The following is a 12,063-nucleotide window of genomic DNA, read 5'->3' as shown; positions in this document are numbered from 1 at the left end:
AAATGAAAAGGACTAAATTGTAATAGGTGTAAAAGTTGCTAGAGTGATTAAATAGCTTAAGAGTCCAATGAGAAAGGATTTAAAAGGAATTAGACCCAAAAGTTATTTGGGCTGGACGGCAAGGGTATGAAATCAGCAGAAAAATTGATAAATTCAGGGTAAAATTGGAATATTGCAAAATTAACTAAATAAAGCTAGGACTAAATAGGAAATATCTAGATTTCTCTTCATTTCTCTTCAATTCAAGCAGCTAAAAATGCCATAGGAGGGTTCTATAAGCTGATATTTCATAATTTTTTCACCAAGTGAGTTAATCCTTGCCTTTTTCTTGTAATTTTTGTGTTTCTAAGACTTTTACAACTAGGTCCTACTATTAAATTCATTAGTTTTTGATTTCATGGATGAAATTGAAAGTCACCATGGTTGAGTGCTGTAAGTTTATGATGAAATATAATTAAATTAAAGCTTTAATTTGTTTATGAGATGATTTTATTAGGTAATTTCAATAGAAATTGATTTTTAGGACCTAATTGTGAAAATGCTTGGAATTAAAGTCTATTGCTGAAATTCTGATTCCTAAAGGTTATAAACTAGTTTAAGGTAATAGAATAAAATGTTAATTAAGAAAAATCAGCTCAATTGAGAGGTTAATTGAGTAGGGATGAAATTATCATTTATTAAAAGCTTAGGGGAAAAATGGTAATAAACAGCTTGCACAAAAACAGTTTGGACAGCAGCAGTAGACTAACTTTGAAAAATCACCATAAATTTTAGAAATCGAATTAGAAGATGAAAAAAATATGGGATTAAATCTTATTGAGTCTAGTTTCTCATATAAGAAATAGTGTAAGCAATGGATTTGTAAATTTTGAGATATAATGAATTTTGTGAGACAAGGTCAGAATGAATTCGGGTTCCCCTGTTCTGACTTTGAAAAATCATAAAAAATTTAAGAAAAACAATTATGGGCTTAAATTTATATGTCTAGAATCCTTAATGAGTCTATTTTTAATAGAAATAAACTAGAACATTATTTGAATTCTGTATGAAGAGATAATTAAGTTTTAGTGAATAAGGGTCAAAACTGTTGACAGCAGAACAGGGGTGACTTTAAAGAATAAACTGTACTTATTGGATAAACCAAAAATTCTTAAAATTTTATGGTAAAAATATATATGAGTCTAGTTTCAGGGAAAATTAACGGATCTTAATTTGGAGTTCCTTAGCTCAAGTTATAAATAATTTAGTGACTATGACTCAAGTAGACAGCTTTGAATGAACTATAAATAATAGTTGAATTATAGAGAATGTTGCATATGAACATGAAATGTATTAAATTGATAATTAATTTATTTATTTAGATCCGGAAGATTCAAATACGAAGCTAGATAGAGGAAAGAAAAAAGTTCGGGATTAGTAGATTTTTACTGTTTACAAACAAGTATCAAGGTAAGTTCATGTAACTTGAATTATATTCTTAAATGCTTGAAATGCATGTTTTTGATATGAATATGATTTGAATGTTCATTATATGGAAATTTATGAAACATTGATATATTTGATAAAATGGGAAGAAATCTCGTTTGAATGAAAGGAAAATTCGATGGATCTCTGAAAAGGAATTGACAGTAAAAAGGATCTAGCCCGGACGGGTGATCCTATCCTGATATAGCCCTCCCGAAGAATATGTGTAAAATGGATTTAGCCCAGACGGGTAATCCGAATTAGGGTCTGAATCTAGCCTAGACTGGTAATTCAGATCCAAGCTCATTAGAGTAATTGTCGTTGCAGGGGATTTAGCCTGGAGTGGTAATCCCGACAATACTCTATGAGTTTATATTATGAGGATTTAGCTCGGATGGTAATCCATTTGCAAGGTTGAGGTTCATGAGTGTGCTCTCTGAAATGGATATGTGCGCACATGAATATGAATTGACGGACCCGGAATTGTACAATAAATGTGTACCTCTGAAAATCCATCGAAATTCCGATAAATTCAAAGGGATAAATATGGAAAAATAGCAAGGAAATGGAAATCATGGTATTGACAAGCTCATCAATCATGGTATATATATTATTGATACATGGAAATTATTGTACTAACTTGAATGTTGAGTTTGTGCATGTTAGGGTAATAATGCATTGAATGGATATATGAATGTTTATTTTATTGTATTGAAAATATTAGGTAAGTATAGTTCTAGTTACATGAGCTTACTAAGCACAAAGTACTTACCCCGTTTCCTTTTTCCCTATTTTGTAGTGTTAAGAGCTCGGAGGTCGGATTTGGTCGGAGACACATCACACTGTCAACCTCAGGATTTCGGTATATAAAGAAACTTTATTTTGGAAATCAATGGCATGTATAAGCTAACAAAGTAAATGTTAACGTGAAATGAATGTAAAGTTAGCCATTAGTATGGTTAACAAACCTGGTTTTAGATATGTGATGACGTTATCTTATAAATATGCATGAATTTATCTTGAAAATATGTTGAATTGATTTGGTTGAGTGGATTGGTCTTTATTTAATATTGCAGGGAAGGTTAGATATTTATAAAGGGGCTATATTGAATATAAAAAAAAATTTAATTCGTAAACTCCGGTAATGCCTCGTACCCTATTCTGGCAATGAATACGAGTAAGGGTATTACAAACTTTGAGTTGAAAAATGGGTATTTTGGTTTTGCTTGTATCTGCCTAGTTTTGGGGTTTTCTTTTAATTCACTTCTCTAAGATCTATGACTATAATGGTGGGTATCTCCATTTTTTGTCTTTCACTTTGCCGATTAGCTTGAAATGCAAGTGAAAAATAAAGTTTCTATTTTTATTCTTAATAAAGTTCAAATCTTTTACCAAATGAAGGTTATTTCTAATGTTAAGATCAATTTAATTTGCGGATTGTTGAAGATGATGGCCCTTTTTATTTTTTAGCTCAAATTTATGTTTATGTAACTTGCATTGCATTTTCTTGTAGGACTGTAAATGAATCAATGGGATTATACTGAATAAACTGTATATTGAAACCTGATTTTAAATTTTAAATACATATATGATTAAATATCATTATAAAAAAATTAAATAAGATCATAAAATACCTCAAAAATCAAGAAAACAAAGAGTTTTCTTACCTGTAGGTAACAGAGCTGCTTGCCTGCTTCCGTGCTTCAACGACAACACCAGCCGGCAGCCGTAGCCTCAGCCTCCAACTATGATACTTTTGAAGGTTTTGGGAGATTTTGAAGGTTTTGAAGGTTTTGAGAGATTTGAAAATTTCAATTAGGGCTTTGAAACTTGAAAAGTTAGGGTTTTTTTGTTTTTCTGTCGCGCGTGTGTGTGTGTGTGATTAGTGAGTGAGCAGGGAAGTTTTAGTTTTACCATAGTTTTACTTTTAGATTTTTATTTTTATTTAATAAATTATTTGTATTTGGTTGGATAATTAGGTTGGGTAAATAGGTTGGGTTGGGTTGGCCACTTAAGTTTAAATATATTAGATTGGGTTTTATGTTGGATTGGGTTTGGGTTTGGGTTTTATTTATTTTTTTGGTTAACCGAAAAAATTCGGTTAACCGACATGTTTCGAACTGAATTAACCGTTAACCGAAAATTCAAAAAATTATTAACCGACCCCCGACTGAAAAAATTCGGTTAACCGACCGATTAACCGAATTGGGTCGGTTAACCCAATTTTTTCGGTTTTAACCGAATTGTGCACACCCCTACTTCCATCGTCGACGATGGTCGAAGCCGCATGAAATCGGGTTTTTTAACCCTTTTTAAAATAAACTCGAAGTGAGGGCTTCCTAAACTGAAAAAGATCAAAAGAAAAGGAATCCCCATCCCCTCTTTGGGCTGAATTCGACGACGGAGAAGAGGTCTCCGACAACGGGGCCACGAGGATTCGGGTAAGTTTTTCTTTCTTCTTCCTTTATTCACTTTTTATGTTTTAAAGTAAATTAACAAATAAAAATAAAAGAACGTAAAATAAAATAAAACAAAAATAAACAAGAAAATCGAGATAACGCAGAAAAAATCAAAGTTAACCTTCTAAGTTTCTATTCTGTTTTTATTTCTGATATGCGTAAAAAAATTACAAATGAAAATCATGGCCTTTATAGCCGATTCATAAACTGTTAGTTTTCATTTTTTATCTTTTTGCATGTTATTTCTTCTGCTTGTTCTCTTTCGCTTGCATGTTGCAAGTGGTTGTCAGAAAAGTATAGAGGAGGCGTGCAGAGGAGCAGCGCGTAAGGTGGGGGGCTAGGGTTTGTTGGCTGAAATGTTTTAGGATAGTTGGGCTAGGGTTTAGTTCGGGCCTGTAATTGGGTTTGGGTTATTATGTAATGGGTTATTGTCTGATTTGTAAATTGGGCCCTGATATTCGTAAAAATGGACTTTTATTATTTATTTGGTGGGTTTTTATCTTTTGTTTTATTGGTTTGGGCCAAAATTGGCTATTACAGCTGCCCCTCTTTGCTCATTGTCGTGTAATGAGAATGGAGCAAAGACTTCAAAAGGGCCAATTTTGCCTAGTCTCGTTGAATCTTGACTTCTTTGGTGCTTCTGTTCTTCGAATAGCCTCATTCTATCCCATTGCATCTTCAGGGGTATAGGAATTGTTTGATCCACTCCACTGCAACTTTAGAGAGATAAGAATCGTAACTTCAACCTGCCCCACTGCAACTTTAGGGGGATAAGGTTTGAGGCTTCAATTTGCTCCACTTGAACTTCAGGGAGATAAGATTTCTATCTTCGATCTGCTCCACTGCAACTTTAGGGAGATAAGACTTGTAACTTCGACCTGCCCCACTACAACTTCAAGGAGATAAGATTAATGGCTTTAATCTGCTCCACTGCAACATCAGGGAGATAAGATTCGCCATGATAGATTTAATCCGACCTACTGCAACTTTAAAGGTATAAAACTTGTAACTCGTAGCTTTAATCTGTTCCACTGCAACTTCAGTCTGCTCCACTGCAACTTCAAGGAGATAAGACTTGTAACTTAAACCTGCTCCACTGCAACTTCAGGGAGATAAGGTTTGTGGCTTTAATCTGCTCCACTGTAACTTTAAGGAGATAAAATTCGTCATAGTAGATTTGATCCGACCTGCTGCAACTTCAGAGGTATAGGATTTATAGCTTTAATCTGCTCTACTGTAACTTCAGAGAGATAGGATTCACTATTTTCAGTCTGTTCTGCTGTAACTTCAGGAAGATACGACTTGTAATTTCAACTTGCTCCACTGTAACTTTAGAGAGATAAGGTTAGTGGCTTCGATCTGCTCCACTGCAACTTCAGGGAGATAAGATTCGCCATGGTAGATTTGATCCGACCTGCTGCAACTTCAGAGGTATAAGATTTATAGCTTTAATCTGCTCTGCTGTAACTTCAGAGATATAAGATTCGCTATTTTAAGTCTTCTCCGCTGCAACTTCAAGGAGATACGACTTGTAACTTTAACCTGCTACACTGCAACTTTAGAGAGATAAGGTTAGTGGCTTTAATATGCTCCACTGCAACTTCAGGGAGATAAGATTTGTCATGGTAGGTTTGATTTGACCTACTGCAACTTTAGAGGTATAAGATTTATAGCTTTAATTTGCTCTACTGCAACTTCAGAGAGATAGGATTCGCTATTTTCAGTCAGTTCCGCTGTAACTTCAGGGAGATACGACTTGTAACTTAAACCTGCTCCACTGCAACTTTAGGGAGATAAGGTTAGTGTCTTCGATCTGCTCCACTGTAACTTCAGGGAGATAAGATTCACCATGGTAGATTTGATCCGACCTGCTGCAACTTCAGAGGTATAAGATTTATAGCTTTAATCTGCTCTACTACAACTTCAGTGAAATAAGATTCGCTATTTTCAGTCGTCTCCGCTACAACTTCAGGAAGATACGACTTGTAACTTCAACGTGTTCCACTGCAACTTGAGGGAGATAAGGTTAGTGGCTTTAATATGCTCCACTGCAACTTCAGGGAGATAAGATTCGCCATGGTAAATTTGATCCGACATGCTGCAACTTCAGAGGTATAGGATTTATATTTTTAATTTGCTCTACTGCAACTTCAGAGAGATAAGATTCGCTATTTTTAGTCTGCTCCGCTGCAACTTCAGGGAGATACGACTTGTAACTTCAACCTATTCCACTACAACTTTAGGGAGATAAGGTTAGTGGCTTCTACCTGCTCCATTGCAACTTCAGGGAGATAAGATTCGCCATGGTAGATTTGATCTGACCTGCTGCAACTTGATTTATAGCTTTAATCTGCTCTACTATAACTTCAGAGAGATAAGATTCGCTATTTTCAGTCGTCTTCGTTGTAACTTTAGGAAGATACGAGTTGTAACTTCAACGTGCTCCACTGCAACTTCAGGGAGATAAGGTTAGTAGCTTTAATATGCTCCACTGCAACTTTAGGGAGATAAGATTCGCCATGGTAGATTTCATCCGACCTGCTGTAACTTCAGAGGTATAGGATTTATAGCTATAATTTGCTCTACTGCAACTTCAGAGAGATAAGATTCGCTATTTTCAATCTACTCCGCTGCAACTTCAGAGAGATACGACTTGTAACTTCAACCTGCTCTACTGCAACTTTAGGGAGATAAGGTTAGTGGCTTTGATTTGTTCCACTGCAACTTCAGGGAGATAAGGTTAGTGGTTTCGATCTGTTCCACTACAACTTCAGGGAGATAAGATTCGCCATGATAGATTTGATCCGACCTGCTACAACTTCAGAGTATAGGATTTATAGCTTTAATCTGCTCTACTGCAACTTCAGATAGATAGGATTCACTATTTTCAGTCTGATCCACCGCAACTTTAGGGAGATAAGGTTAGTGGCTTCGATCTGCTTCACTGCAACTTCAGGGAGATAAGATTCACCATGGTAGATTTGGTCTGACCTGCTACAACTTCAGAGGTATAGGATTTATAGCTTTAATTTGCTCTATTGCAACTTCAGAGAGATAAGATTCGCTACTTTCAGTTGTCTCCGCTGTAACTTTAGGAAGATACGACTTGTAACTTTAACGTGCTCCACTGCAACTTCAGGAAGATAAGGTTAGTGGCTTCAATATGTTCCATTGCAACTTCAGGGAGATAAGATTCGCAATAGTAGATTTGATCCAACCTACTGTAACTTCAGAGGTATAGGATTTATAGCTTTAATCTGCTCTACTGCAACTTCAGAGAGATAAGATTCACTATTTTCAGTCTGCTCCGCTATAACTTCAGGGAGATACGACTTGTAACTTCAACTTGCTCCACTGCAACTTTAGGGAGATACGGTTAGTGGCTTCTATCTGCTCCACTGCAACTTTAGGGAGATAAGATTCGCCATGGTAGATTTGATCCGACCTGCTGCAACTTCAGAGGTATAAGATTTATAGCTTTAATCTACTCTGCTGCAACTTCAGAGAGATAAGATTCGCTATTTTCAGTCTTCTCCGCTGCAACTTCAAGGAGATACGACTTGTAACTTCAACCTGCTACACTACAACTTTAGGGAGATAAGGTTAGTGGCTTCGATCTGCTCCACTGTAACTTTAAGGAGATAAGATTCGCCATGGTAGATTTGATTCGACCTGCTGCAACTTCAGAGGTATAAGATTTATAGCTTTAATCTGCTCTACTGCAACTTCAGAGAGATAGGATTCGCTATTTTCAGTTGTCTTCGCTGCAACTTTAGGAAGATACGACTTGTAACTTTAACGTGCTCCACTGCAACTTCAGGAAGATAAGGTTAGTGGCTTCAATATGCTCCATTGCAACTTTAGGGAGATAAGATTCGTCATAGTAGATTTGATCCAACCTGCTGTAACTTCAGAGGTATAGGATTTATAGCTTTAATCTGCTCTACTGCAACTTCAGAGAGATAAGATTCGCTATTTTCAGTCTGCTCCGCTATAACTTCAGGGAGATACGACTTGTAACTTCAACTTGCTCCACTGCAACTTTAGGGAGATAAGGTTAGTGGCTTCTATCTGCTCTACTACAACTTTAGTGAGATAAGATTCGCCATGGTAGATTTGATCCGACCTGCTGCAACTTCAGAGGTATAAGATTTATAGCTTTAATCTGCTCTGCTGTAACTTTAGAGAGATAAGATTCGCTATTTTCAGTTTTCTCCGCTACAACTTCAAGGAGATACGACTTGTAACTTTAACCTGCTACACTGCAACTTTAGGGAAATAAGGTTAGTGGCTTCGATCTGCTCCACTGTAACTTTAAGGAGATAAGATTCGCCATGGTAGATTTGATCCCTTGCTACCTCATTGAGATAAAATCTGTGAATTTACCAATGTTGCTACACTATCTTCTAGGGACATGATCTGTAGAATCGGTTTCATATACCTATGCTTATGCCAAATGATTAGAATGCTATGATCGAAATGAATCAAATGTTCCTAACTAGATGTGTTATGAATGATTTATGAATGCAAAAATGAGAATGATCATTTTTTTTAAATGCTTAAGGTATCATCGCTGACTATTTTTTCAAATTTTACCCAACCAAGGCCATTTTTGTTCAACAAGTTATACAATGGTCTAATTACCATTTAAGGACCTTCGATTTAAAATTTCATAAAAATTAGACACTTCTAACATGTAGAACTCAACTTTTGTACTTTTTGTAATTTAGTCCTTCTGACCAAATTGAGTGCCCAAACGTCGAAATTTTTGAACAAAATTTTCACGAAATCATTTTGTGAAATTGTAAACCATAAAAATATAATAAAATAAATTTTCTTACATCGAATTTGTGGTCCCGAAACCACTGTTCCGACTAGGCCCTAATTCGGGATGTTACATGGGCGGTTCACACGATTGTGTGAGATTGGGAATTAAGGATTTGGACGAATATTGGTTCTACACGACCATGTGGATGAATTTTAGGGATTTTAATCAATTTTCACATGGGTGTGTGCCTTGGTCACACGGTCGTGTCCTTTAGCCACACAGGTGTGTGAGATTTCCACACGGTCGTGTCTACTTTGCACCTTGTTTTATCAAAGAGTTACTTGGGCTATTTACCTTTCCATGTAACTGGGTCACACAAGCATGTGTCTCCTCCACACCAGCATATACAACTTGCACATGGGCGTGTAGACCACTACATGGGTATGTCGACCTCCACATGGCCTAGGCACTTCCACCCGGCTGGGGCACATAGTCGTGTGGTCCTGTTTCACAAGTTTTTTTTGTGTGTGTTAAAATTTAACTTATTTTGTGTTTTTCTATATTCCAACCCTCGGTTAAGCCTTAGTAAGTGTGTTTGGGACTCAGTCAAGTTTGGATTCGTGATTAATTGTGTAATTATAGGCTTTAATTTAATTGTTCTTATATATGGTGTAGAAGTTTAAATTTATTGTTGCTTTCATAACTGAGCATTGAAATATTAGTGCAATCAAATCTGATTCTATGCAACTGGAAACGTGAATGTCTATTTCTGTATGTATGTCTGCATACTGTCTGCATTGCTGCCTTAGCATGAAAACTTTGGAGTTTGGTTATAGAGAGAAGGAAGTCTGATCCAATTTGGCAGTTTAACTGTAATACATCTGTACAGTGGTTTACCGCACTGTACTATACATATGCTAGCTCAACTACATTTTGTTAATTCAGTGGCTTAGTTTCACATTGTGAAGTGTAGAGTTGATGAGCCTTTTATGGTTCTATATGGTGTGCAGGGTGGACGGGCCTTCTGTAGCCCCTATGTGGTGTGCAGGGTGGACAAAGCGGTGTTTGGTTGGTGGGGTAGGATTTTTGACTCGTTACATCTGTTGCGCATCTGTATATGTATATCTGATTATGTGGCTATTAGAATATTGACGAAATAGTTAATATATTATAATAAATGTGTTACTTAATGTGTGTTTAGAATGTTTTGAATACAATTTTGTATATTGAATGTTATCGATTTGAGTTCCCTTCGTATGTGATTAGTGTGCAGTTACTAATTTAAAATATTTAATGTGTTACTGTTAGAATTAAGTGACCCAAATTCTTATTTAAATAAAATACGATGAAAATAAAATAAAAGTAAAATCCATATAGAACTAGACTTCTTTTATTTTATTTTAGAATAAGGTTTTAAACCTTATTAAATTCCATCTATTTTATATTGATTAGGATAAGGTGTTTCAATCCTACTAGAATATGGCTTTGCAAGCCTATAAATAGACATAGTCTATTCCTCTTGTATTTGAGTAAAAATTTTTCGACATAGTGAATTTTCTTCTCCTCTGCCCGTGGTTTTTTTCCCGAAAGGGTTTCCACGTAAAATTTATGTGTTCTTTATTTTTATTTATTTTATTCTATTTTATTTTTCACAAATTGGTATCGAGCTTCAGGGTTATTCATCTCGATCACGGTAATGGCGTCTTTGAAGTATGAAATTCCGCTGTTGGATCGCAACACCAGATTTGCGTTGTGGCAAATTAAGATGCAAGCAGTTCTTGCATAGATGGATCTAGAGGATGCCCTGCTAGGGATAGATAAGATGCCTTCGACATTAACAGATGAAGAGAAGAAGCGTAAGGATCGAAAGGCATTAACACAATTACATCTGCATTTGTCCAACGAAATTTTGCAGGATGTGATGAAAGAGAAAATCGCCATTGCATTATGGAAGAGGCTAGAACAAATATGTATGTCGAAAACTCTAACAAGCAAGTTGCATATGAAGCGGCGTCTTTATGCTCATCGTTTGGAAGAAGGTGCGTCAGACACGAACACTTAATGGTGTTTAAAGAAATTCTCTCAAACTTGGAGGCCATGGAGGTTCAAGATGATAAGGAAGATCTAGGGTTGATTCTACTTTGTTCGTTGCCCCGTCTTATTCAACCTTTAGAGACACGATTTTATATAGCGCGAGTCTCTCACAGTTGATGAGGTTTATGATTCTTTAACCTCGTATGATAAGATGAAGCATCTTGTGGTTAAACCCAACTCTCAGGGAGAGGGTCTCATTGTTCGTGGGAGACAAGACCGGAATGTTGATGATGATCGTGGTAGAACACGAGAACGGAATCCTCGTGGTAAATCTAAGGGTAGATCGAAATCTTCAAGCAGAGGTAAAACTTGCAACTTCGCAAGAAGAAAGGGCACATTAAATCTGAAAGTGCTATAAGCTACAAAATAAGATTAAAAGGGAGGCTGCGAATCAAAAGGAAAACAAACGGAAAATTCGGTGAAGGCGATGTTGTAGAAGACTACGGCGATGGTGAACTTCTAGTTGCTTCATCAATGATTCTAAAGTGGCGAGGAGTGGATACTTGATTCAGTCTGCACCTTCCACATGAGTCCCAATCGGGATTGGTTTACAACTTATGAAACGAGATCTGAAGGTGTTGTTTTGATGGGAAATAATGCTTCATGTAAAATCGCGGTGTTGGAACAATTAAAGTTAAGATGTTTGATGGAGTTGTCGAACACTTAGTGACGTGCGGCATGTTCCGAATTGAAAAGAAATTTAATTTCGTTGAGTACTCTTGATTCAAAAGGTGCAGATACACGGTGAAAGTGGGGTTTTAAAGATTTCAAAGGGTCCTTGTTGTGATGAAAGGGCAAAGAAAGATTGCCAAGTTATATGTTTTCTGTGGTTCTATCATTATTGGTGATGCAATTGTCGCTTCCTCTTCCTTGTCGATGATGATATTACTAAACTTTGGCATATCGCCTAGGGCATATGAGTGAGAATGGCATGGCGAATTAAGCAAAGAGGACTTCTTAATGGGCAAGGAATTTGCAAACCGAATTCTGTGAGCCTTGTGTTTTGGGAAGCAAAAGAGAGTTCGATTCACTAGAGGAATCCATAACACAAAGGAAACGTTGGAGTATATCCATTACGATCGTGGGGCCGCCCGAGTGCCTTCGAGAGGTGGAGCTAATTATATGCTAACCTTTATTGATGATTTTTCGAGAAAAGTTTGAGCGTTCTTCCGAAGCGAAAAGCGATGTGTTTTCCACATTTAAGTCTTGGAAAATTATGATTGAAAAGCAGACGGAAAAGCAGATAAAATACCTCCGCATGCACAATGGCTTAGAGTT

The sequence above is a fragment of the Gossypium arboreum genome, chromosome 10, assembly GCF_025698485.1.
Source record: "Gossypium arboreum isolate Shixiya-1 chromosome 10, ASM2569848v2, whole genome shotgun sequence".
In the NCBI taxonomy this organism is placed as follows: domain Eukaryota; kingdom Viridiplantae; phylum Streptophyta; class Magnoliopsida; order Malvales; family Malvaceae; genus Gossypium; species Gossypium arboreum.
This window is presented reverse-complemented; position numbering follows the sequence as displayed.